This window comes from Podarcis filfolensis (assembly GCF_964270895.1).
Source record: "Podarcis filfolensis genome assembly, chromosome: 7".
Taxonomy (NCBI): Eukaryota; Metazoa; Chordata; class Lepidosauria; order Squamata; family Lacertidae; genus Podarcis; species Podarcis filfolensis.
In genome coordinates, this window is record NC_139603.1 from 46,192,436 (window position 1) to 46,219,507 (window position 27,072).

At 40.4% G+C, this 27,072-nt stretch overlaps 1 protein-coding gene across 20 annotated transcripts in view; it reads left to right on the top strand.

Annotated features, from left to right (window-relative positions):
• The window catches only part of GREB1L (GREB1 like retinoic acid receptor coactivator), a 158,040-nt gene that overhangs the window by 61,321 nt on the left and 69,647 nt on the right, over nt 1-27,072 (top strand). For all 20 annotated transcript variants that reach the window (XM_083622412.1, XM_083622414.1, XM_083622402.1 and 17 more), the window contains one exon: nt 16,963-17,062. The gene's annotated coding sequence lies outside the window, so the exon portion shown is untranslated. The remainder of the gene's footprint in view (nt 1-16,962; nt 17,063-27,072) is intronic.

The window sequence follows — 27,072 nt, forward strand, 5'->3', positions numbered from 1 at the left end:
TGCCATTGCCTTCCTGCTTTCTACTTTTTCACTTTAAAAAATGGGTGTCAGTTGTACCAGGGACAAATTGAGCAGAAAAAGAGAGAAGAGGGACCTGTACTCACCAAAGGACACACAAATAGCATTTTTTAAATCTCCCTCCCCCCTTTCAATTCTATTATTATTATTTTATTGCACTAATCCCCTTGCCCCCCAATTTTTGTGTGTGCTGCCAGTGAAAGACTTTGGCATAAGGGCCCGCGCCCCAAGCAGCTGCATCTGGATTCATTGACTGGGAAACCCTGTGGTTCTCCCAGAACTTTTAGCACTGAAGTGGCTCAGGAAGAGAACATGAGAGTTGGATTTGCAACAGTCTGGGATTTTCCATTGTGTAGTGGGGTTCATGTTTTCCGTTGGGGCGTCTATAAGCAGTGGTGTGTGTTTTCAGGAATGTTGAATTAAGAACAAAATTGATGAGATTGTGACCCGATTTAGCACATTTATTAAGCTTATGTTCAGTCAACAAAAGCTAAAAAAAGAAGACGTACACTATTATTATTATTTATTTAAAAAATACCTTTCAAGGTTTGTCTTATCGTGAAGAGTACTTGAACGAAAATATTTATTTAGGGGGGGAAAGCACCAAAAAAGCAAACATAATGGGGTTTAAATACTGTATTTATGTTTCAACAAGTTCAAAGCTTTACGGGGAAAACATTTTTATCAGAACGCTTGTATATATATTCAGGCCTAACAACTTGATAGCATAAGTTTGCCTCGCATTGTTTACATTTTAAAGCAGAAAAAAATGAAGATATTGGTAACTGTAAATGTCCACATTTTAGTGTGGGTGTGTAGCTTTTTTGAGGTAGTGCCTGAAAAAATTAAATGCTGCTTTGGGTAGCTTTCAATTTGGCTGGAGTTACGTTAATAATTAATTGTATAGAATGGTGCCTGCAAGCTTTCTGGGAAGGCAAGGGTTAACTATGAGCTGCTGTTATATTTGTTCTGAGGCCTTTTTTGTGCAAAGTGCCCTTTCTCCATCATACTGCAGGTGTGCTGTGACTGACTGCAAAGTTAGTAAGAAGGCTATACTCCATGATGGAGATAAAGAGTTAGAACAGTTTTGGTGTCCACTGAGTTAAGAGGGAGAGATTTTTCACTCTTTTGCTAGTGTAGTAATGATTTTTGTTTTATTGTTTGCTGAATTTGTATTTCTTCTGAAGGAGCAGGTGCTTGGCTTGACTTCTTTGTTACTATAAGTCCAAATGTCCTCTGTGGCTAGGAGTGCCTTTAATGAGCTTCATCTGGCTCTCCATTTACGGCCATTCCTAAATGGGGGGATATCCTGACCACTGGAGTCCACGCATTGGTCACTTGGAAGCTAGATTACTATAATGAGCTCTGGCCTCTATGACTGCCATTGAGTCTGTTTCAGAAACTCCAGCTGGTGCAAAATGAGGCAGTCAGACTGCTGATGGCAGCTTCTGGTCAAGAACATGTGACACCATTGTTAAAAACAGCTGTGCTGGCTGCCTAATAATACAGACCCAGGTTGAAGGTCCTTGTTAAATTTCTAAAGACCCGAACAACTTAGGTCCAGGGTACATCAGGAGCCTCCTGGTTCCTTATATTCCAGCTGGATCCCTGAGATCATATGCAGGAGTGTCATTGGTCACCTGAGTTGGTGGGGCTCATTTGACAACAGCAAAAACTGAATCTTTGCTGTCATTGGCCCAGTCCTGTGGAATAGATTCAGAAGGTGCCTTCTGTGCCAACTTTTAAATGCCTGCTGAAAACTTTTCTATTCCAACAGGTCTACACAGGCAAGTATGAGTACATCCTTCCACAATAGTTAATTGATGCCTATTTTAAACCTTTTGCGGTTTTCATGGCATTTTTGTATTTTATTGCATTTTATTGTATTGCTTTACGTTTTGTTTTACTTATTTAAAAATATTGATATATTTTAATGATACATTATATAAACAAACAAACAAACCAGTCATGTGTAAAATTGTGTTTTATTGTAACTTCCAGTAGCTGATACCTTTTGAACAGGATACCTAAGGAGAGCTTAGGGCTTTTTAGCTTCAATGGTGCAATTAAAATATTAATGTGTGTCAAAGCAGGCATGTTAGGTCATGTTTACACAAACTGATGGTTGAGAAGCACTGTGAGCCACAGGAAGGCAGCAGCAGCAGCAGTTGGCTCTGGAGGCAGCCCTGTTTCATAAATCAAGCCTCAGGCAACCGGGATAGCACTTGGCTGCACCCACTTACTCCGTTGATAGACCTTTGGCAGTTCCTGAGTGCCAGCTCTCTCCTGAGCACTGCCTGCTTTACTGTGTCAACAGCTAAGGCCAGAGCCAGCTGTGCAAGTCTAGAGAGTCGGTAAACACTGGATGGTTATAGAAAGCATAACAGTTGGCTCCTGTTGTCCAAACCTGAGATTGTGGTTAAAGAGCTTACATTCTTAAGCAAGATCTGAAACCATAGGATGAACCTTGGGTTACAGAGTAGAGGACTGACCTGCTGGGAGCCTGAAGGCCCTGCCCTACTTCTCTCCACCTGGCTTGCAGTGGGGCCTCACAGGCTCCATAAAGGACTGCTGCTGCTGGGCAGAGAGGGCTCCATTTTTGTTTCTTAAATTGCTTTTATTTTTTTATCTATGTCATTTTAAATTGTGATTGATATTAATGCTGTATTCTTAGTTTTAGATTTTATGATTTACGTATGTGGAAATTGTTTTCCATTTGTACTTTTTGATGTGTTTTAGTTATTCCTTATGACTTTTGTTATGTTGGTAATTATGTAAATCTTGTAATGTTGTAAGCTGCCTTGAGCATTGTTTTAAATATGGAAAGGCAATATACAAATAAAATGATGATGGTGAAAAATGATGATGATCTGGTTCAGACAACATGCTTAGGCAAACCTTGGTTTAGCTGCCATGCATAAAGAACCAGGGAGGCGCAAAGTGGGTAAGAGGTCCTATCTGGGGAAATGGCCCCTTTACACAGGCCCAGTAAGCCATAGTTTAGCATACCATGATGCGTTTACCAGGCCACAGAATGCAACAATTTTACAACAAAATAATGTCAAAAGCCATTTGCTGTCTGAGAGGAGAATGAATTGTTTTGAACCTTGAGTCCACGGGTGAGAGAACTCCCTGCTTGACCAATTTATCCAGCTCTGCTTCGATCTTGGGTTGCAGTGCAAATGGCACTCGCCTTGGTTTGAGTCGGATTGGGGCCACCCCAGGGTCCAATTCGAAGTCAGCTGGGGGCCCTTTATAACAACCCAGTTTTCCATTAAAGAGACCAGCAAATTCTTTGCATAATGCCTCGCTCATCTCAGGGCAGGTTTGGATTGAATTAAGCCCTGATATACTCAGTCCCAGGGCGGGGAACCAGTCAGTGCCCAGGAGACTGGGGCGACTGCCCTTCGCAATCACCAGTTTGAGTACCGCCTGTTTGTCCCGGAACTGTACTCTCACGGCACACATTCCCATGACATGGATGCGGCCCGCTGAGTATGACTGCAAGGTTGCCGGGAAGGGCTCCAGAGGGGGCAACTTACCCCTGGGGAAGAATGTCCTCGCGGTCTGGTCCGACACGATAGTGAATCCAGATCCGGAGTCCACCTCCATGTCGCACAGCTGACCCTCAATCTTCACCTTGACGTGTGCCTTGCCTTGCGCTGGAAACTGCACGACCCTCCCGTTGATCTCCGTTACGTAGTGGCAGTCCTTTAGAACATGGTTTGCCGTGGACGGTCTGCGATGCTCCAGTCTAGTTGCTCCTGTCGCTTCCAACGCCGCCGATCTATAGACCCTGGTGATGTGACCTGTCTTCCCGCACGTCCGGCACATAGCATCCTGGAAACGACAACTCTTCCGCTCATGGTTTCCGCCACAACCAGGGCACCTGCCTCAGTGATCTTTGTGCACTGTGCAGGCCTGACGCACTGACTCGACCCCACGGACTGGGCTTTGGCTCGGAGTAGCCTCTAGCTCGTCCATGGCATGCGCAACTTCTATCTGTGGCTTAGGGGCCTTGCGACTGGCATCAAGCTCCTCTCTTTCATAATTCTCCGTGGCGGTGGCCTCCTTCAAGGCTGAAGCAAGGGTAACCTCTTCTTTAGCCACGATGCGTCTTCTGGCTTTCTTGCTGCTCAGACCACCGATAAACCGATCCAGGAGAGTCTCTTCCAGATCTTGGAAGTCACAGTGCTGAGCGAGCTTCCGCAGTTCAGCTAGGAATGCAGATACAGACTCCTCAGCACGCTGCTGCCTCTTATGAAACTCCAACCGCCGGGCCATCTTGGTCTCAGTAGGCGCCAAATGGCTTGTCAGGCAGGCAAGAATATCTTTGAGAGGTGTCTCACTTAGCTTTGCTGGAGCAAGCAATGCCTTGGCCAGCTTGAAGGTCTCAGGCCCACAGTAGCTCAGGAATGTGGCCCTTCTTTTGCTGGCATCGGTGATCCCTTGAGCCACTGCAAAGAACTCGAAGCGTTCGATGTAGTCTTCCCACGTGTGGGGCTCTGATGACTGGAAGGGCTCCAATACCCTTGGACTCTCCATTGTCCTGTGGGCAGGGTCATCTTCTCAGCCGGCCAGTGAGTCTTGTTCTTAGCTACAATCCGGACTCTGAGGCACGGCTGCGTTTAACCGCTCCTCAGCATTCCGGATCCCATCCTCGTCGCCAGTTGTTGTGACGTGGGGTTTGTGATTTCAGCTCTCTTGACATAATATGCTGGAGACAGTTCTGTAGTAACACTTCTTTATTAAAGCAAACAAGACTGAGAACTGAGGAGGGGAGAGCTACATTTATAGGGACAGGGAACTAGCTAGAAAGGATACATTTTGGAGGGAACAATATCAGGCAATCACAGTCCTGCCTTTTGGAGGAAACCAATAAGACAGAGGATCCAAATACAGCAGCTTAAATGAACCAGTAGTAGCTGTACCCTCTGGAACCAAAAGGCAGTTACTTTACCCTAATGCAAATACAGACAATAATAATACAGATATAAAATCCTTTGACTCAATACACAACAGCTACATAAATTGTTACTACACCCTAAGGCAGTGTTTTCCAACCTGTGTGTTGTGACCCACAAATGAGTTGCGAAGCCTGTTCAAGTGGGTCATTGGCTTTATAAGTAAACCCAAAATAATTATAACTTTTAGTCCTTAACTGGTCCGGTGAATACCTCTCACAACTTTCATTGGCTTGCTGTAATGCTTGTTAAAGGTAAGGGTAAAGGGACCCGTGACCATTAGGTCCAGTTGTGACCGACTCTGGGGTTGCGGCGCTCATCTAGCTTTATTGGCCGAGGGAGCCGGTGTACAGCTTCCGGGTCATGTGGCCAGCATGACTAAGCCACTTCTGGCGAACCAGAGCAGCGCATGGAAACGCCGTTTACCTTCCCGCCGGAGTGGTGCCTATTTATCTACTTGCACTTTGACGTGCTTTCAAACTGCTAGGTTGGTAGGAGCAGGGACTGAACAACAGGAGCTCACCCCGTCGTGGGGATTCGAACTGCCGACCTTCTGATTGGCAAGTCCTAGACTCTGTGGTTTAACCCACAGTGCCACCCATGTTAGGAGAGCCCTATTTCTTCTCACAGAGCTACAATTCCCAGAGTTCCCTGGGAAGAGAGGTTGTTAAACCCCTCTGGGAATTGTAGCTCTGTGAGGGGAAATAGGGCTCTCCTGACAACTCTATGAACCTTTCACAAACTACACACTTGTGTCACCATACGTTTTTACAATATGTTTTATAATATATTTTATCGCTTATAAAACAATATTCTGAAAACAGACAGCTGGTGTTCTTGCATTCCCATAAGCAAAACGCTGAAGAGGTCCACATGAATAGTGGTCTGAAGCAAATTTTTGCCATTAAAATGTATGAAACTGATGGCAGCCAAAGACCTAAGGTCTGCATTTCTAGCGACAATAACTCTTATGGGTCACACCACAACAAGCCATTCTGGTTATGTCAAAAAGGCTGGGAGCCACTGTACTGGGAGAAGCAAAGATCACCAGTGTTGAAGCAATGATTCTTCAACATCAACTTCGTTGGACTAGTCATGTTGTGCGGATGCATGATCGTCTTCCACAGCAACTAGTCTATTTCAAACTTAAAAATGGAAAGCGTGATGCTGGTGGTCAACAAAAGAGGTTTAAAGACAGTCTCAAGGCAAATCTATACATATATATATAAAATAGTATAAACACTGACAACTGGGAAACACTGGCCTGTGAGCGCTCCAGTTGGAGAACAGCCTTTACCAAAGGTGTCATGGGCTTTGAAGACACTTGAATTCAGGACACAAGGGAGAAACATGCTAAGATGAAGGCACGCTTGACAAATCCACACCGTGATAAACTTCTGCCTGGAAACCAATGTCCCCACTGTGGAATGACACGTGGATCCAGAACTGGCCTCCACAGTCACTTACAGACTCATTGTTAAAACCGTGTTTATGGAAGACAATCTTACTCGGCTACGAGTGATCACCAAATAAGACGAAGGCTTGGTTAAGCATGCTTGATTTCTGTAGGAGTCAAACATAAATGCCCCATGAATGGTAGAAGGATAATTTGCTTATATAACAACAACCAGTGTTATTAACTTATAGTGTAAGATGGCAAAAGGTTTATTTGTGAGACTTGTAAATCACCTCATTCTGGAACTGCACAGTTGAGTGTCAGACAGTAAATTGCAATGAGCTGGACAGCAAATCTTAAAATCATTACAGGTCTTTAAATTGTCACAAAGTTTAAAAGGGAGAGGGACCAAATTGCCTGGTAAATTGGATGCAGTAAAGAAAGTGTTACCTCCAGTAATGTCTCATGAGTCTTGGTGTCATCACAGTTTCATTGCTTCTAATGCTGCACAGTAAATGTGCGCTGGGTTAATGAAGATCATTTCTTGATGTGTCAGAATGACCCCTTTGTTCCCAATTTTATTCTTTTGTTGCCAGCACCTAATCTGTTTTTGTATTATCAGATTCAGGGATCTCACAATGCTAATTCTAGCAATGGTATTTATCTGGAATGTTGCCTTTTGTTTACTAGTTTTACCAGGCCCCCAGTGCTTTTCTTTGGTCATCTGGTATCTCCCACTAATGTGATTTGCGCTCCTGGGCTCTGCAGGTTGTCATGAGCTTTTATTAGGGAATTAGACCAGGGCCTGCCACCCTAGTCGCTGGTGAATCTGCAGGATAGCTTTTTGTGTGTTTTCTTTTCTTTGCCACCTTCATTTTGAAAAACATGAACTTAAACGTTGTGTGTTCCTTGTCATTGTGTTTGATTCTTTAGAATTTATTAGCCAAAAGGCATCCCTCTAAAATTGAGGAAATTTCCACAGCACCAAAGTTTATGTGGTTCTGACTCTGAGCTATTGTTCCTACAAGTTGGGGCACTTTTCCTGTATAGAGATTTGTCATTGTTTTTGACCATCTTGTTTTATATGTAATTACACTGCACATTCGCAATCAATAGGATTTTTTCCCTTTCAAAAATTAGGGCCCTTGTCAGGCTGTGGCTTGCTGAAATAAGGGACATTGGTTGTGAAATGTGGTCTTTTTAAAAGAAGGCGAATGTAGCAATCCAGTTTGAAAATAATCTTGAGAATAATCAGCCATTCAAAGCACTTTTACAGCAAAATGGATAAAATGAATCATTTTACTCTTTTTATTGATGCCAGTTTGGTGTTTTTAGCAGTGGCAAACTTTGAATTTGACTCTTGTGGCCTTTGGATCACATACTGAAGCTGCAATCCTGTGTACTAAGGAATAAGACCACTGAACTGGGAATTACTTTTGTCTAACGCAAAACTGATTCAAACTGTGTTTACTTGAAAGCAAATTCTATTGAAATCAGCAGGTCTTACTTCCAGGTTAAGGTGGTTCAAGCATTTGGGAGGGGCATAATTACAGCAAAGTGGTGGCTTCAGTGAAGATAAACATTAAGGTTTGCTGTTGCTTGTTTTAATTCTCAAATTGGAAAGAATGTAACTTTGATATTCACTGTATTTACTGGGCATCATCATTAATCACTAGAGCTAGATTTTGGTCAAACCACAGTGCTTTGCTTTGAAAACCACTCTAAAGAATGCAGTTACAGGAGGTATCTGATAATATGGGTAAGACATATAAATAGAGTTGTTGTGCCCTGACAGCTGTTTAAGAAGACGCCTGCGGTGCATAAAATTTCCATTTTCCTTGAAAGTGTATGTGCATCTTAGCAAATATTTGAAATGCATTCTGTGCATTGCCTAGTATAGGGCATGTTGTTAGTTTAAGTGACTTTGTATGTATTAAAAATCAGATTCATTCTAGGGTATAATCAGTGCTTTTTTTCTTAAAGAAATGTTTAGGGGTACTCTCATTTTCCTACTCATATTGAAATACTGCCCCTCAATGAGGCCAAACTTAGATTCACAAAATGTTTAGGGGTATGCATACCCCAAAAGCACTGGGGGGGTCACAAAGAGTCGGACACGACTAAATGACTAAACAAGAACAACATAATATGTAGTACATGGAAAGAATCTGTTCTCACGTATACAAATGTTACACAATTTTAATTCCATGGGTTTCCAGTGCTTAATTAGGAACATTCTGGTTTACAAATAGCTCTTAATTGTAGATTAGATTTAAAGAGACAAATTGTGCAAGACTCTAGTCTGGAACTTTTCTTTGAAACAAAATGGGTTATATACAAAGACTGTTGTTCTCTCTCTCTCTCTTTTTTTTCTTTTCCAAAGTTGGCAGACTTTACAGCTCTGACCAGAGGCCAAAAGGAAGATAAATGACACCAAACCCTCTTGTATTTTTGCAATGTTTTAAACCCTGGGGTTTAGCTGAAGGGACTTAAGGAGTTTTTGAAGTGCAAATAGGTTGGTGAAGGGAAAGCCCTTTCAGAGTTTCATTTTGATGGATTTTTTTCCTGGGTGGATTTTTTGGCACTGACTGTGATCTGGAAAGCTACAGGGTGTTTTTATTTTGTTTTTGATCAACCATGCAATAAGAACTTGCCATGGGGTGTACTTTTTCTGCATTCATATTGATCCTATTGTGTTTAAAAGTAGTTAATTTAATGGGCTGTTGTTGGATGTGTCTGGTTTTTTTTTAAAAAACCCACCAAATAAGACATCGGTTAATGGAAGTTGTCGTTTCAAGGTCATGTTCCAGTTCTGGCAACTTCTTTTTTGAATAAAAGGTTCCTGTAGAATAAAGAAATGAGTTTGGATCAGCCTGCTAATTGTGCCTTCTTTGGCTGTGGGGATAATTAATCAATATCCATGTTTTGAATATATGTGGAGAAGCTGTTGCAAATGCAATAAAATACTATGAACACCAGAAATAGGATGATACAGTGGGCACCAAAGAAATGGGAAACTTTAATCAGGACAAAACTAACTTTAAGCCGAGTTGTTTGTTAGAATAGCATAGTAAAATATCACGCCATTGTTGACCTTATAACAAAATAGATACTAACATCTTTCTTTTTTTAAAAAAAGATACCCATGTTAATTGTAGACTTCTGTGATATTGAGGAAAAGGCACTTGCGGATAGAGTAGTACATAATTTCTTAAAGGTTCGTAAGTTAACATTATCCTTAATGTGGGACTTCAAAGGTGCACCCTGAACTATGTGCAAGAAACGGCTGACCCATTCTCTTCAATGTCAATGATTACTAAGTCCTGTATAGTCTGCAGAGTATTCCTTGATATCGAAGGAAATGAGGAAGTCTCAGCTTTCCATAGAGCATCATGTGCACACCAAAGTCCCCCAGGAGGAATGAACAAATCTGTCCCTTTTCAGTTCTCGAAGTTGCTCATTTTTCAGTCTTAAATTTTGCAACAAGGTGAAATTTATTTGTTTTTTTAAAATCATCATGAAAATCCATCAACATTTTAGTACAAATTTATCCATAAACATGTGCAAAAATCTGCACATTTTATATGCAGTTTTGACTAATATGCATTTTTTAAAGCGATAAGTTAATGTATGTTGTTTTCACTAACATACACATTTGTATGCACACTACACCCTGGACGTTGCTTTTTGTACACATTACATGGCTGGAAAGCTGCATTGCAAAGTTCAGAGAAATGTGAATTTCCAAGACTGGCTGTGTTTCAGTTCAAATATTCTTTCAAACAGTGTGAAATGTGAACTGAATCAAATTTCTTCTCCCCCCCTCCCCCCGCCTGCAGAGATAGTAGTGTATGACTTAACTGGAAAGCAATGGTAGTTTATGACGTAACTGCCGACTAAAATGCAAATAACATAATTTATGTTTTGAAGAATTCTGTGCACACTAATAGGGCACATAGGGGAAGCTACTTCCATGCAAATGTGCATAGGATTATGTTGTACAGTGTATGGTTTTAAATCTGTTTTAAAATATTAAACCACCATAGCTGGTTAAAGTTTTTTTTTTGGGGGGGGGGTTTCTGTTTCAGAACCTCTCCTGTTTCAAAGAGTGTCTAATTAAATATTTGTTGCCTGGGAAAGTTAATTTAAAGGCTTCTCACTTGCCTGGAGAAACTAATTTAGCCTGGGTCTCTTGCTACTGATACTGAGTGTTTACTATGCCTCTGTTGTCATGAAACAACCCTAAAGTTTTCTACCTATGTTGGATCATGATAATACATAAAAGGTGGACTTTTTAGACCAAGAAGTGCTAATCTGCTGTGATTACTTCCAGAAGGAAGCTGAACCAGTCTCTCTACTTACCCATATAATTACTGGCAAACTTCAGCTTCAACCTAATCACATTTACTAGGGGGAAAATCTCATTGAACCTCATACTTACTTCTGAGTAAACTTGCTCTGCATGGCAGTCTAATCTGAACATGTCAGTAACTGGCCAGTGACCACTTAGTTTCTGCAATTTCTCTGGATTAATCTAAAATATTTGGATATTTGCACTCTGTCAACCAAAGGCTGCCTTGTTTATTTTAAGGGAACAAGTTCTTCTACCTCTGCTTTTGAAGGATGCCATGCTATCTCTGCATGGGAAGCAGGCCTACAAAGGTCTATATAGCACATAATTGGACATAATTTGCTAATTCCTCTGTTGGTGCATATATAAGGGGAGGGGAACTCACTCAAAATACTTAGTGATATTTAACTCCCTAGTATTGTTTGAAGCCTTGATTGAAGCAGGGGCCCCTTCCTGATATCAATAGGCAGGGAATTGCAAAGTGTAGGTGCTGCCAGGCTAAAAGATGGAATATGGAGATCATGTCTTGCATGTCTTTCTTTGCTTATTTAGTCCTTACCTGGTTGGTCCAATTCCTTAGTGTTCAGTGTTCAATGACTCCATTAATGTAGTTGTATGTGTTAGCATATGTTACTGATATATGCTTCCTTGGTTTTTTTTGCTGATATTATTTTCTCTCTCTTTTGGAAAGTTTAATAAAAATTCATTTAAAAATTACAGTTTTCATAATACCGTCCACTCCTACTTTACTTTGCAATTCGCTTAAGTTGCAGATGTTTTTGATCCCCAAAACATTTATGAACATGTAATTTGCTGTTATACTTGTTCTTTATAAGGCTTGGAATGAAAGAAATCTTTAAATTTAGTGGCTGCATTGAGATGTAATAAAAATTAGCATCAGGTGTGCCTCAGATTCATGCAAGCCACCCTTCCCTCTTCAGGATGCAAGGAGGAGACTAGAAGTTTCTGTTTCTCTTTTAGATTAGCCACAGTTTATCATATCATCTGGACCCTAAACTATGGTTAATCTTAACTATAGCTTGTTGAGACAAGACAGCTTCATAACTAATACTTTGAAGTTTGCTTACTTGAACACACTGCATTTTGTTGAGCTCTGGATGTCATGATAAACTACGTGCAGCTAATCTACGTTGGGGGGGGGACTTCCAAACTCCCTCATAGGAGCACTGGCAGGGGAGGAAGAGTTAACAAGCCTATGGTTTAGCTTTATGTCTGAAGAAGGCTAATATTTGACCATGTCTTTAGGGCTCTTACTTTGCTTTCTGTTTGTAACTCATTAGGGACTTAACTAATGCATATGGTGCCAAATGGTATGTTGGAATCACACAAATGTATAATTCATTAAAAATGTTGGACCAATTGATCCATTCCTTTCAATAATACTGTTTTCCCCTTGTTTCCTCATCATAATCAATATTGATTTTTTCCCCTTTGTTGTTTTGAGGAGTAAGTAACCCTGTTATCTAGCAAAGGTTGTTCTGCACTTATAATTTGATTGGGAGGAAATAAAATTTACCCTTTCCCTAGAAAGAAATGAGTACTTTCAGTCCATAGTTTTCTCTTAGTAGAGAGGAATGACTGTTTTCATATGTGGCGTCTCATTAGTTTGTTGCTGGGAGATCTTAATATGACCTTCCTTTGTTAGAGAAGTGATTTATAGCTATTCACAGCATCCTTTTCTTTCTTTTATCTTTCTTTTTTGCATCCCAAGCTACACATTGTGTAATGACTAATTGCACTTATGAGTAAACGTTTAAAGACTAGAGTGAATGTACATGGTATGATTATGTTCTGGGTCTGCTGTTGTCCCTTTAATTTCAAACAAACAAACAAACAAAAACAAACAAATCTGCTCTAAAATGTCAGCTGAACCATACTGCAAATGCATTTAACAGTTCTAGCTCTTAAATAAAAATAAATTTTATTTTAAAGTTTGGTTTTTTTTTACTATTAATCTCCATACTTTGTGTGCATATTAGATACACATCATTCTCCATTACTTCTTGCATTGAAACAAAGTGATTACCTGAAAATGTGTATTTGGGTTCCTATTAAGGTTGTTCTCTGTTTTAAAGTGCAATTCACAGAGTGGATGAATTGCATGGGTCTCAGCCTTTAGCTTATAAACTGCACAACATAAGTGTATGAAAAATGCAAAGTTCGAAAGTGTCATTCAAATTATTACTAAATTGTTTTCTCTGTAACTGCTTTTCTTGTTTCACATCTGAGAGGTTTACGATGTGGCAACCCTCAGAAGAACGCAGTGTTAAGGTTGCTGTTGTATTTCTCCCTTGAGTTCCTAGAGGTGATGTTATCTTTTGTTCATGCAGCAGTATGGTCATTTCTAAGAGCATCTGTCACTTGAGGATGTATAAGATGGATGAGTCTCAAGTGGACTGCTAGTTGAAGCAAATGGTGAAAATAAGAAAAGACAAAGGGGCTGGAGGCTTTCAGAGCAACAAGGAAGCACAGTTAGGAAGGAAGGCAGTACCAAAAGAAAGCACCAAGATGGATCATATGTTGTCATCAAGACATTTTTAGTAGGTGTAAGAATCAGAGCTGGTCATCAAAATCATGGTAAAACACATCTCATCAGCTTTTTTATTTGTATTTTGCCATCAGCAGGAGAGTCAGAACGGTGATTGTCTCTCTGTATAGGAAAATAGCCTCTTTACTCTGTAGCACTGAAACAGCATGGTATTTTTTAATGTTGTGTTTTGTGCATGTGTGATATGCATTAGGCCATACTCTTCAAGCCCTTTCCAAAAAAACAAAAAAAAGAAAGAAGGAAAGAAAGAGCCCAGACAGCTCTACTTCATGGTTCAAACTGTTGTTGCCTGATTTTCTTCCTTCCTCATGAAAAAAGCGATCGGGTTTTGTTAGTTGCTTAGTTTAATAGGAAGTTTTGCCTGATTATATCATTAGCACTCGTGCTTTCAGAAGAAAGAAAGCATTTAAATTGTAAACATTTGGAATTACTCCCCGTTGTTTCAATTCAAAAGCTAGCTCCATGATTTCTTAGTGAAGCTTAATTGTGTTTGATATGTCTTACGGAATGAAAATGATTCCATTTATTTTTTTAACTGCTGATGCTGAAGCTGTCTCATAAGAGCAGACTTATACAGATGAGAGTGCTCTTCTACTTTTGGCAAGCTTTCAGAGGTGTCAAAACTGTTGGCTTGAATAAACGATTCTGTCAAATTGCTTGCTGTGTTGTGGGGTGGGGGAAGCAGGGGTAGAAAAGGCAAAGAAATTAAGATGATTAGAAGCTTTAAAGCTTCACAAATGGTAGAGTAGCTCCCTTCTCAATGGATGTAAATAATAGATGAAAGACTGAGAGTGACAACAAAGGATCAGGGTGCTTAAGAGAATGTGTGCAGCTTGAATAGAGGTCTGTGGCCCAGGGCCAAAGGTCTTAGCTTTGAGTGTAATTAGAAGAAAATACAAAGATGTCATTACTAGCAGGTGAAATGTTCAGCACGTGGCCCCCAAAATAGCGATTTCTGCCTTGAAGGAACTGTATTGTGGACTTCAAAAATAGTAAATAATAATAAGTAAAGTCTTTGCAGGGTTCTGCAGTTTGGTCAAAAACCATGTAGCTTGACTTCGATGTCCGTCTCGCGTTTGCAGTAGTTTTAAAAACTGGCAGTGTGGAAAGTTGGTGCACCTTAGAAAGAGAAAGAGAGAGCAAGAGAGAGAGAGAGAGCGCTGCAAATGGGAAATGGGGCAAATAAAGAGCTTAGTGTGACTGACTTGATCCCAGGCTCTTTTCTGTGATAGTGGCAGACCTGTCTCCTACTCTACTGGGAAGCTAGAGTCTTAAATTATTCTTAGCACCATACTTTTTGGGAAGCTGTGGAAAACAGTTAAAGTCTCTGTTTTTACAGAATTCTGCTTCCAGTTCCTCAGCATTATACTATTGGCATGATTTTTAAATTATGTGCTGCTTGAAAATCAAGTTGTTCTGCTCATAGAACACAGTCCACCCAAGAATAATAATTATAGAAAACCTACCCAATAAGATATAATTAATGGAACTGCATCTCAAGGTCATGTTCCATTGTCAGCAACTGCTTTGAAAGACAAAAGGAAATGTGTTTGGACTCCTGGAGACAGCTGTACGTTGCTTGATTAGATAATAAATAGTGTTTGTGGGAGGGTGTTATTGGTTGGTGTTTGTTTTATTATGTATTTTGTATTCTCATTTTGTATTTTTATGTTGTGAAACACCCTGTGATCTTTGGATGAAGGGCAGTATACAAATTTTAATAATAATAATAATAATAATGTTCCCAATATGCCATGCTTCATGGAAAGGAGGGGGAAATTACATGACCACATGGTGATGGTGACTTAAAAAATGGATTGTTTAATGGCTTGAACCATGTAGTCTGGCCCCACTTTTAAGCTGGGTTTTCCCACACTTCTGCAACCACTCAGAAATCTTGGCAAAGCTTAGCAGAGAGTGTAGCTGATTTCTACAGACAATTGGTTCTCCATGTGGTTAAAACCATCCACGTAGGGAGTTTCTATGTTACCACATGATAGATGGTTATGTGATATCCCACTCCCAAGGATTTAATTGGAATCATTTTAATGCAAGTATGCTTACGCTTGTGTCGGCAGTCTATGAATGCAGATTAGTGATGGACTTCTATTTTTTTTCTTTCATTACTGAGTTTTCATCCAACCTTTTCTCCAAGAGGCACAAGGAGTAGCATTGACTTACCTCCTTTCCATTTCATTCTCTCAGTAACACTGTGGGGTTGATTAGACAGAGAAAGAGTGACTGGTTGAAGGTCACCCTATGAGCTTCATAGCTGAGTGGGGATTTGAACTCTGGTCTCCCAGGTCCTGACACTTTAACCCCTACACCACACTAGCTTTTCCAAAGCAAGTTTCACTCTGTGGCACACTTCTTAGAAGTTGTCACTGGTATTCAGCATTTGATTTCCAGGTTCTAGTATTCTCTCTTAAATGAAAAGCTTCTCTTATGCAGAGTTTCTACTCATGGCATGTGAAAACAGTACAACAGTGGCATCAGTATGACAGCTGTATACAGGTCTTGAATGTTGTGTTTTTTGACATTGTTTAAATTAGTGGTTGCCTTTTTATCACAAATAACAATATTCTTTCTGTAAAACTATGGGAGAAAATGGATGTCACACTAAGGTCACTTAGCAGTATACTAGTTGCCCTAGAGAAGCCACAGGAAGCCGCCTCTATGGTTCTTGCTCTGGTTCCATAACAGATTGTTGCTGTAGTTCCAGTCCTTTCTGTTGCTCAACAAGCTTCTGGTACTACAACTGTGGTGCTGTATTTGATATTGTGCAACCTTAATTTTTGCCCTTATGCTAGTGCAACAGCCCTTGCACTGGTGGACAGAGGGTGCCGAATCTGGGCCTATGCTCCCAAAATTTGGGTATTTTTATGAAGGGGAAATGTTGCCTGACAAATCTTTTGAGCGTACTAAAGTTAAAATATTTATAATATTTCACTCTGCTCTTAATCATCCTAATATGCATATAATATGCACCTTAACCCAGGCATCTCTGCTAGTGGCACAGAACTTTAGTTCTGTGAGTAAAATTAGGTGGTTTTATTTCAAGTAACAGATTTTGCTGTAGCAAATGGAATTATAACTACAAATGTGTATTAGAAAGCAAAGTAACTCCTCAAATATTAAAACTGTTCTCCTGCTCATCAGTGTTAGAAAATGTTTTAAGCAAATGTCTTCACTATAGCAAATCTGGAGAATGAAAACTTTTTATTTGATTCCAAAAGAAAACACACATTTCATATTTCTTAACTTTTGATTTAGAACCACTCACCCCTGTGTTAGGCCAAATTGACACAAGGGAGTATCCATATTGTATTCAATTGAAATACAAACTGCCTGGAGACTGCTTGATGATCCATTGTGTTACTATATGAAGTGGTTTATTTGATATTTGTTTTTTCAGTGTTTTCAGTAGTTTTCAAACGTGAGAGATTGCAATATTTTATTATAGCAGCAGTTTCTGGAGTTTTGCTGTTTCTCAGAAATGTGTTTGATCTATACTATAATTAGATCTATAGCAAAAAATTGAGCAACTTTTAAGTGGGTTTGCCATATGAGAATTTTGTTTTCAGGCTTGTTTGTTGCTACAAATAATATTATTGGTTCTCTGCCATTTTCAAGGATTTTAAACTATTTTTATTTTATTTTACAGATTTTTAAAACTTTCGCCAATCTGGATCAAGTGGCAGAATACCTTTGAACAATCGTCCATCATGAATACATTTAGAAAAAGTTGAAAGGAATACAAAAAGGTAGTGTTATTTTCACATTCAGAATGCAGCTTGTATAATTATGCATTTATCATTGGTGACTTCATCGTCTTCAATAGCAGCGAGAGAAGTACAAAGATGTATTTTTCCTCAGCCTTCTAACATAGACATTTTCCTCAGAAGCATTCAATTACATTATCAATTTCAAAGTTTTAATTTGCACACGAATTCATACCTCTTAGGTTAGTGTGTGCCTCTGTGACGTTATTGTAACATGAGCATAAACATCACGATTTATGACCTTGTGGAACCTTGTATCATTCCTAGTTACTTTACACTCTGGTAAAAACCATTAGTCATTGAATCAAGTTACTTATTTGTTGCAATAAATGTCTTGAAACTTTGAATATGCTGGGTTTTTTTAAAAAAAAGCATAAATATTTTTGCTGAAATGTCAAACTAAAAGGTGTTTTTTTTGTCTTGCACACAAAACTTTCATTTTATATTTCAAAACTACTAGACAAAAGACAGTAAACATGGGCTTTGTATATTTTTAATCATGTGTAATACCAATACTAAGCAAGATACAGTTCGTATCCATTGTTAGTTATAAAGCAGACCCACACAAATGAATGGATTTAAGGACCTAAGGCCATTGATTTCAGTGGGTCTCTGGTGAGTATTCTGCGTATGAGTAATGTCGGATATCACACAATATACAGTCATACCTTGTGTTGTGTTCCGCTCTTGTTACGGACTTACAGCTTACGAACACGGCAGCCCCGGAAATGTTTACTTCCGGATTCATCGCCCGCACATGCGCAGACGCCATCTGCATGCTACGCGCAGAAGCGCTTAATTGTGCTGCGCACATGCGCAGAAGAGGCGCTCTAGTTGTGGACTTTTCGGAGTGTGAATGGCACCCCAAAATGGATTAAGTCCACAACTAGAGGTACCACTGTATATTATTAGTCTTTATCTTAATATTGGTTCAGTTATTTTGTATAAACATTTATATGCTGCCTTCCTAGTGCAAAAGGGGAACTATTACCACACATACATATATAAAAAACCCCAAACCATCATTACAGAAGCAAACTAAGAAAATAGTAACAAAATGGAGAACTAGCATTCAAAAAAAGTCCTGCCAAACTCAAAATGTTTTCAGGGAGAGAGGTGCCATAAATGAGGGAGTATTAGAGTAAAATCGAGTTCTACAATTTGAGTGCTGCCCTTGAAAATGCCCCCCTGTGCTTCAGATGGGAGCTGGGCAGCTAAGAGGGCATATCCTGATGCTCTCAGAATCTGGGCAGGAACATACAGGCCTGCTCTTCTATACAAGTCCAAAGGTATTTGTTTAAAAGTGTCAAGCTGAGTTTAGGGAAGATTAGATTTTGTCCAATTCTAGTCCTACTCAGAGTAGTCTCATTGAAATTAATAAACATGACTAACTTAGGTTGATTAATTTCAGTGCACCTACTCTGAGTAAAACTTAGTTGTACAACCCATTGTATTTATAGATCTCTTTATGCATCCGGAGGTGCCCCAAATTGATTTACAGGAATAAAATAAGATATATGTTCCAGTCCTTTGAACCAGGCCTGGGAACAAACTGACAGCCAGTGCACTTGATTTGCTCTGAAAAGATAGTCTCCATCAACAGTTCACCCACCATCTTTTGTACCACCTACAGTTTTCAGAGGCAACCCTATGTAAAACACATTCCGGTAATCCAATCTTGCTGCAACCAGGTCTTGTAAGACCATGGCTGGGTCTGCCTTCCCCAGTAATGGGCATAGTTGGCACATCAGCTGAAGCGGGACAAAAACACTACCACTTTCTTAGCATCCAACACTATAGCTTTATCTGAGAGATGTCCTGAACTAACCTGCTTCTTTAAGGTGAGTGCAACTCCACCCAGAATGGGCTGAGCCTGAGTCAGCAAGCTTTCTGCTCTCCTGTCTAGTTTAAGTTCCATTTTGTTTACTTATGTCTAGTCTGTTACACTATGAGAAAAGAATTAAAAACAGTTGGCATGGTATTTGAAAACTGTAACTGTGCATTTTTGCAAATTGAAATCAGATATATTCTTTCAACTGCAAACGCTACATTGGTAGGCTTTTTTTAGTGTATTAAGAGGATGGGAGATTCTGTGATAGAGATCACCGCTTGTTCCTTCTATCTAGAAATTCATGCTATAATCCATAAGCTGTGGGTTCTTTCAGCCCAATGTTTAATGAAAACAAGATTTATGTTCTGCTCTCTCAGAAATATAAAATATGTAAAGATATGGGGAGCTGGGTAAAAGAAGCGGAAGGGAAAGTATGTGATTGATATTTTAATATGTGGAAGGAAAATAAAGAGGAATCCACTGACCTCTTCCTTGCTACGGGTCAGTTGAAGAGGCTTGATTTCGTTTATATGGAACATTGGACTCCTATTGTCTCTTGTTGTACTTAAATACCCTAGTATTTCCAAGAGGCCAAAGATCTATTCCTGTTTTATGACCTGTTGTATCCTTAGGGGCAGGAGGCCCAACAGAGTATTCAGGCCCAAATGAACAAGAGGGTCATTGCCATAGTCCAGGTCTTAATTGTTGCTTCTTGGTTACCACACAGACAGCAAGCCAACTCTCAGAAAGATTTTAGAAGCGAACATCTGGAGCATAGTAGCTGTAGTGGGGGGTGGGGAAAAGGCTCCCTGCATTTTGTTTCACCAGGTGCTAGGAGGAAGCAACATTAGCCTTTTTGGATATGGGAGGCAAGTTCTGTGGCCCCTGAAGTTAGGTTACAACAATTGAAGAGGTCAAAGGACAGCTGAGTGGGGTCAATGAGACACCATGGGGTGTATTTTGTTACTTAGTAAAAGGGGAGACATCCTAAAACCTTAAAGGGTTCTCTTGAAATCTGTGTTGTGAAAAGGTTTTATGGGTCTGATGGTGGAAAAGAAGAAGTGCTGATTTACCTAAGGAATGCTTGCTTTTGTCTAAATTAAAGGATAATCCTTCCCAAATGTTTGCAGCTGTGGTAGTGCAGTCGATGTAGGAATGGAAAGCATGATTACAGAATTGAAGGACATTCACTTTCACTTCCTAAAGTTTTACTTTCAAGTTGGTTTTCCCTCCTCATAATGACTTGGGACACTCTGCAGTCCAGATTAATTAAGCACTTTAAACTCAATTGAGTTCAATGGGAGAGTTGAGAATATGCTTGCTTCTCTCAGTTGAAATGAATGGAACTGGCTATGGCTAGATTGTGCTCATTGAGAAGATGTTGAAAGGAAGAGCTTGCATTTCTAAAAGGAAAATGCTCTTTTCCTCAGAGTGCTGCGTTTGGACCACCAAATAGCCATTTTTTATTCAATTTACAACTAAGCTTTTGTATGTACAGTATATAAGCAAAGAGTGCTAAGACCAAGAGGAAGGCAAGGGAGTTAAGTTATTGACATTTGCCCCAAAATGTCGAAATGTGCTCATCAATGAGAACGATAGCTTTATCTGGAATCAAACTATTTGCCTGACATGTTCACCACCTATAGCAGCCAAATAAGTCCTGTGCCTTGCTTGTCGTTTTGCACAAGTGCTCAGTTGCATTGGAAAATATTAACATTTAGAAAATAAGAGAGTGGTGGTTTTAAAACCAGCAGTTTCTGGTGGGTTTTATTTTGGTGCTGGAGGCAGATGAGAGAAAATTAAGAGATACGTACATTTGGTTACAAAACATGGTTATCTAAAGAAGTTTTGACAACGGAACTCTGGAACACTGGTTTTTAGTGCTGCCTCTATTAGGAATTTTGGCTAGCCATGGTATTTTTGTTATTCATATATTTTTAGTAATCTTTTGTCTCTTATATATGTTGCAAACCACTTATTATTTTATGTGAAACACAGCCTAGAAATATTTGAATAAGATAAATAAGAGGGAACATCCTTCCTCTGTTTCGTGTCTCCCTTTAACCTAAGATATAGAGTTGTTCCATTCTTTCCTTTGTTCTACTTGAGCATATGGAGAGAAACTGGGAAACCCCTGCGGCTCCTCTGATCTTGTCAAGCCTAGGAGAATGGGATAAACTTTTCTCATACGCCTGGAAATTTATGAGGTCCCTTGTTAGCACCTTTAACCAATTCAGGCTGCAATCCTGTATAAATATGTGTTTCATTATTTTTAATTGAAGATTAAAAATGCCTTCTTTTTTGCGTGATTTTAAAATGTCCTTTTGAGTTCCCCTACCCCCCACCCCAGTGAAAATTCATTTTGAAATGGGCCTAGGACTTTTCTTAGCCCTCTGTTTACTAGGGCATTTGTGGTAAAGCCCCAATAAGCTCAATTAGCAAGTTAAAGTATGGTAAGTTGACTTCATTATTTGACATGCAAGAGTAAGGCACTGCTCGATGCAAATGGTCAGTCTTTAAAGGTAAAGGGACCCCTGGCCGTTAGGACCCGTCACGGACGACTCTGGGGTTGCAGTGCTCATCTCGCTTTACTGGCCGAGGGAGCCGGTGTACAGCTTCCAGGTCATGTGGCCAGCATGACTAAGCCGCTTCTGGCAAACCAGAGCAGCGCACGGAAACGCCGTTTACCTTCCCGCTGGAGTGGTTCCTATTTATCTACTTGCAATTTGCTTTTGAACATGCCTTTGAACTGCTAGGTTGGCAGGAGCAGGGAACGAACAACGGAAGCTCACCCCGTTGCGGGGATTCGAACCGCTGACCTTCTGTTCGGCAAGCCCTAGGCTCTGTTGTTTAGACCTCAGTGCCACCTGCGCCCGTCTTTACTACATTACAAAACGGCTACAGCATGTAAGCCAGAAGTCCCTATGTTGATGATAGAGCAGCACTGATGTGCCTGCTATTTCTGTGAATAACTAAGAGTTTTCCATAACTGAGGTAAATAAGAAGTAGATTACATGAATTAAATTAAGCATGACTTCCACGACTTTAAAATTTCTGTGCAACGAATAATTATCAAATGTTGTAGAAGGACGATCTCATTCTAGACTTCATTCTAGACTAATGGAAAACTAGGTTATGAGTGCTAAATGTTTGTACATGTAAGGAGGATATGTTTGCAAAAATAGTTACATAATTGATAGAGCAGCCTATGGAGTAAATAATCACTATGCACGTGCAGTTACATGATCAGTTTATTATAATAAATTGGCTACAGTTTTGTATAGTGCAAGGGTACGTGTGAGTCTAAGGAAAATAATCATTTCCCATCATCTAGAGCAAGGATGGGGGAACATGTGGCTCTCCAGATGTTGTTGGACTATAACTTCCATAAACTCTGGCCAACATGGCCCAACGTCTGAAGGCCTGAAGCATCCCATTCCTGGTCTTAGGGAATAGCCATTGAATTGTCTGCTTTAGTCTCTTTGTGAAGTAAGTTTCTCATCTACTAAGTGGTGTAGCGTGGAGGGCAGGGGAGCCGTGGCCCTGGGCAAAAATTCTGAGGGGGCGCAACCAAGCACCCCTATGCAGGTGCTCGCTCCCCCAGGGACCCCTGCTCTGCCCTGGTGGAGGTGGCAGAACAGCCTGTCAGGAGGCTGCTCCCATCGCCACACAGGCATGTCCTGGCGGCCCCCATCTCGGCCCTTGCCTGCCTGCCACTGGGCGTCTTTGGACCCAGAGCCTGGCCTGGCCTTCCTGCCATGGCTACAACCCCAGCGGAGGTCAGCGACCACAGAGGCTCCATGCAGGCTGGGCAGAGGGCTTGGTCTGCCTTCCTTGTACTCTCAAGGGTACATTCCTGAGGCCAGGCCGCCCTTCAGTCTCCAGGCCAGGCTGCACTGAGCCCTTCCCCCTCGCTGAATGGCCACCAGGCCAGTGCTTGCTTGCTCCTTGCTCAGCGTGCTGTGCTCCCCAGACAGCAGTGGGAGCAGCCCAGGCCCATGGTGAACAGCCACGGATGGAGGGAGGTGGGCAAGGGGTGACTCCAGAGTAGCCCGGCATAGCACGACATTCCTCTCCGCAAACTAAAACATATTTACGACATCCTGGAGCCTGTGGAACTAAAACCTGTGGCTTTTAACAATTTTAATTTGCTTGATCTCGTTTTATTTAAAAACCTATTTATAAACCAAATTCCTTTTGGAGGAGTTCATTTTTTTAGTTTTATTATAGTTGTTGAAACACTGTTTGCTAATGCAAGAAGTTGAAATGTCTTGCAATAGCCTTTTCAGGCCAAGCCACGTCCTTGAGAACAAGACTGCATGATGAGCATGTTTAGATGCAATTTTAGGAGAAGCAACTACTACAAGAGCTGGCACTAGATCATTAGTATGCAAATTAAAAAGGCTCTGTGCCAGTATAGAGCCTTGTGCCCTGAGAAGCACTAACTGGGGTGGCCACACACCCATCTATGCCACAAAAAACATGAAGTGAAGTTTCAGTATAAAGCTTTTTAATTAAAAGAAGAACTGCCTTTTATCCATGGTTGTAGATGCCAGTTGAGCCCACATTCACAGTGTATTGTAGCAAAGCAGATTTCAGCTCAATGAACCTTCTGCATAATTGGCTCCTAATGTGTCTAGGACAGGGGTACCCAAACTGAGCTTAATACAGTGTGTTGCAAACTATAACATGCACATACAGACACATATATACTGTCTTTCCCCCAGCAATGGAGAGAGGGAAGAAAAAGGCGGAGACAAACACATACACACAAACACTTCCTTTAACCTTTTTTTGCTGGTTTGTTTACTACCCTCATCAAGAGGTTTGTGCCAACTTGGTGTTATGTTCCTGTTCATATTTTTTGAACTTAAAGGTTGACAGACAACCTTTATTACCACTAATATGTAATGTACTTTACAATGTTCCTGACATATTTCAGCTTCCTGGATTTTCCCCCCATCTTAATTTAATTTGCATTTAACTTGCATTTAATTTTAATGGTTCAAAGAACATCAGGCAAAATGGTTGGCCCTCACGCATGTTCACTTCATCAAATCTGGCCCTTTTTGAAAAAGGTTTGGACACCACTGTCCTAAAACAAAGGCCCAGGGTAAGGACTTCAGCATATGGTGAAAGCTGTGCAGTGAAGATGCCAGACATCTGGGGAGGCAGTTCCACAACTTAGGGACTGTCACAGAGAATGCCCTCTCTTGGCTGCTATTCCCCACTCTTCTGAAGGTTGTGGAACTATCAAGAGTAAGCCCTTTTAAGTGTTAGCTGTTTTAAAATTATAGTATGCTGGTTTGATTAGGTCTTTTACTATGGCTCATTTTATCATTTATTTTTCTTGTACTGTAGGATGGTATTTTAATGTGTCTAATTTTTTAAAGTATATATATTAATACCCTATTAAAGCTTACTCCATGAGGACAGTTGCTCTTAAATGCAGTTTGTAAATCTTCTAAATCATTAAATCGAAAAAGTAATTTTCAAAATTTGTTACCAGAAACTGGCACATTACAGGGGTTTTTTTTATAAAGTGGTTAGACAGAAGCATGGTGGAGAGCTTTATTGAGTTATCAGCATGTAATCTAAAAAAAATTGAACATTTATGTTGAGAGTCGCTATCCCTCTGAGTATCAGCTCCTGAGGACAAGCAAGACTAATATGATTATGGCCTGCTAGAGAACTCCCCAGAGCCTTCTGTCTGGATAATGCTGGAGATGGATATCTGGGCTAGAGGGACCTATGATGTGAGTCAGTAAAATGGTTCTTTTGTTTTTATTGGTAAAGTTTTCATACTCTCTGCAAAGTAGGGTTCACTGGGGATTCTGAAAGGTTGTGGATCTCTGTGTGATGCAAGCTCAGTTGCATACATTCAGGATGACTGCAATACATTGCACCCCCTGAACTGCTGTCCAATCTGCTGCCACCTCCACTGCTTTTTATTGCCCCGAACTCTGTTTCCCCTCCTCAGAATTACTGCTGTGGTGGTAGCAGTTGCGGCACTCCTCTTTTTCTTCCTTGGCTTACATTTTAGCTTGTTGTTTCCTTTGCTGCTGCTTCAAAAGCAGGCAGAACCCAGCTTGCACTGTCCGCATTCATACTGTACTTTTAAAGCATAGTGATACCACTTTAAACAGTGATAGCTTTCCCCAAAGAATTATGGGAATAGTAGTTTCAGGGTGCTGAGAGTTGTTAGGAGACCCCTATTCCCCTTCCAGAGCTACCCTTCCCGTAATATTTTAACAATCAATCCTTCATGACGGGGAACTCTTAAAAATTGTAGCTTTGTGAAGGGAATAGGGGCCTCCTTAACAAACTACAGCTCCCAGAATTCTTTGGGGGAAGCCAATACAGTGGTACCTCGGGTTAAGTACTTAATTCATTCCGGAGGTCCGTACTTAACCTGAAACTGTTCTTAACCTGAGGTACCACTTTAGCTAATGGGGCCTCCTGCTGCTGCTGCGCCGCCGGAGCACAATTTCTGTTCTCATCCTGAAGCAAAGTTCGTAACCTGAAGCACTATTTCTGGCTTAGTGGAGTGTGTAACCTGAAGCGTATGTAACCTGAAGCGTATGTAACCTGAGGTACCACTGTACTGTTTAAAGTAGCATCATAGAGCTTTCAGTGTTTTCTGTGAATGTGGCCATTATGTTGCAGTGTTGATGGTGAGGACTGTGTGTGTGTGTGTGTGTGTGTGTTTCCCTCAGAACAGGGCATTCCAGACACTCACACAGCCTGAAGCTTGGGCCTCAGTTTGCCAAATGGAAGGATTGAGCCTCAAGTTAGAGCTTAAATGGTGTGGGAGAAGCATGTGGGAATCATATCGAGGATTTAGGATCTGGGAAGCTGGGGAAGAACTAATTCTTCAGGTGTAGATGCCAGGCAGGTGGATCTGTAAGGTTTGTTGGTTTTCACAAGGCATAGAAAATCCTCGTAAATTCTGATCACAGATGCATTAAGCTGGATACAAGATTATTGTTGTCCATGATAAAAGCTGTATTTTCTGTTATATTGAAGACAAAGGCTAACCTACTGTAAATTTGCTGGGAGTGAAAAAATGACCCACCCATGTTATCTAATAATCCTGTGTCTGATTAAAACAAATGGGTCTTGCCATAGCAGTCTGGCAGAGCACTTGGGGAAAAAACCTGCCTGAGGTTTACAGTTACAGTATTTTGCTGGAATACGTATAGTATATTTCAGTAGATGAATCAGATACTAATAAATTATTTTCAGTATGCTGTCATCTCTAGTAACATTGTGAAGACTTACTAGGCTTTACCTATTAATTATCACAGGAGGTGCAGTAGATCCTATCTTCAAAGTTGGCTATTTAGAAATGCAAAGCAAGTTGTTTTGTAAAGGCGAAGCCTTCATTAGTGGAAGGCTAAAGGTACAAGTTATTGCATAAATTATTACATAAATCCTTTATGTGTGTATATACTGTATACACATCGAAATCCATAATTCATGTTGTTTCCTTAGTACCATGAAAGTATGATATGTATAGTTAAAAAAAATTCCTTGGGTTTAAATTTAGTTTTTTCTTATCAACCTGATACAGTTGTAGCCAAAACATTAACAGTTTGCATTCCACTTAGATCTTTGAAAAACAGCAGAAGCATTCCTGTTCCAAAGTTGCTGAATGTTTAATAATGGCAATTTGGCCAGAAAAGCCAGCCTAAACTAAGTTATTTTAAAATTTTCAAGTTAAGCAGGTGCTTGTAGCACTTCTGTTAAAATAAACTAAATTATCATGATCATATCCAGAATTACTAGCAAGCCAATGCCTTAACACCAATTTTCCTAAGTTTAGATGATAATTAGAGCAGTGCAGGAATCAGTTTTAGGCCACTATCTATGTATTTCATTCTAATTCACTGATTGCCTCTGCTTCAAAACAGTAAGAACCCTGCAAGCACAATTTTGCTGGCTTCTGTGCTTAGACCTGATTTAGCTCACTTTGCATGACATTGAGCGTACCCTTAATGCATATTTTCAAAGTCGATCAGGTAATATTAATGGGGAGGAACTTCAAAAAATACAGATCTCTGGGTTAAGATATTGGCACTAGAAATTGGCTCTGCACTGGGAGTTGTCTGACAATCTATCCTAGGGACGTGCTTCATGGTTCCTGGCTTATTTGACATCT